Source organism: Montipora capricornis, chromosome 5, assembly GCF_036669925.1.
Source record: "Montipora capricornis isolate CH-2021 chromosome 5, ASM3666992v2, whole genome shotgun sequence".
Classification (NCBI taxonomy): domain Eukaryota; kingdom Metazoa; phylum Cnidaria; class Anthozoa; order Scleractinia; family Acroporidae; genus Montipora; species Montipora capricornis.
Genome location: NC_090887.1, coordinates 9,163,241 through 9,164,473, shown reverse-complemented (window position 1 = coordinate 9,164,473; position 1,233 = coordinate 9,163,241).

Sequence of the window (1,233 nt, the reverse complement as noted above, 5' to 3'; positions counted from 1 at the left end):
ATTGTCAATTTCACAAAAAACACACGACCCCACAAGCTCTGAGCTTTAAACCCTATCGTGTTTAAATAAAGGTTATGATGAGGATGAGGAGGAGCAGGAGGATGACCGGTACTACATCCTCATCATCATCATATCCTTTATAGGGTGGGAGAGAATGTGACGGCCCCGCCCCCCCCCCCCCCTTTGAAAAGTCCTAGGTACACCCCTGTTTTAAGCATGGAAAAACGCCAAAAAAAAGTTAGCTGCTCACGGTGGGACAAACTATCTTCCGAGTTAAGATTTCGAATTGGATTTTCGAGTTAGAATTTGAGTTGAATTTTCGAGTAAGGATGTTGTTTTTTTCGAGATGGTTCCTAGTGATCCAGCTGCAACGAATAGGCTAGTTTGTCCGTAAACCGTCTTGTAGATTTCCAGTGCTATGCAGTCAACAAAAGAACTCCTGTAGGAGTGAGGTTAGTGTTTTGCGTTCTTCTTCTGCGACATCACTATAAAAGCATATATGACGTAACAGGCAAGACATTGAGTCTTACATGAGGTCATTTTTCCTTCCCTACTAACGTGCTCCTCATTTCAAAAGCTCCAGGGATAGGGATTGTTACTATGGATATGGGATCAGAATTTTCAATTTTGATGGTATTAGAAAATCAGTTACGTTGGGTCTGAGATAATTTGCATCTCGTTAAATTGACTTCTATGTTTATATATTATACATTTCTATATTTGGCACTTCCACCCGGCCCTGGATATATCAAGTGCTTCTGAAAAAAAAATTAGAACCAGGTAACATTTCAGGGATAACCTATAGGTTTTGTCTGGTGTAAAATTCTCTTGAAATCTACCATTATTTTACGAAAGATTTTAATGGTTAAAACCCCGGCCGATTTGATACGCTAATGAAAACGCACTCGAAAGTTAATGAATAATTCATAACTAAATGCATTCATTGAAGTGTCAGCTATTGTTTCCATTAAAAAAAATACAATTACGAATGAAATACTAGGAAAGATTAAACAAGATTGCCATTACCGATCTTCCATCCTCGTTCTCCTTCATCTTGACCTCAAGACGATGAGCAACACCGCTGACAAAGTGTGTTATTGGAAACCCCGCCAAAAAAAATCGAACTCGAAAATTCAACTCGAAATCCTAACTCGATAAATAGGCAACCTCGTTCACGGTAGCTCGAAAATGGTGGTAGTGCCCAAAGAACACCAATGTTCCTTGGAATTTCTG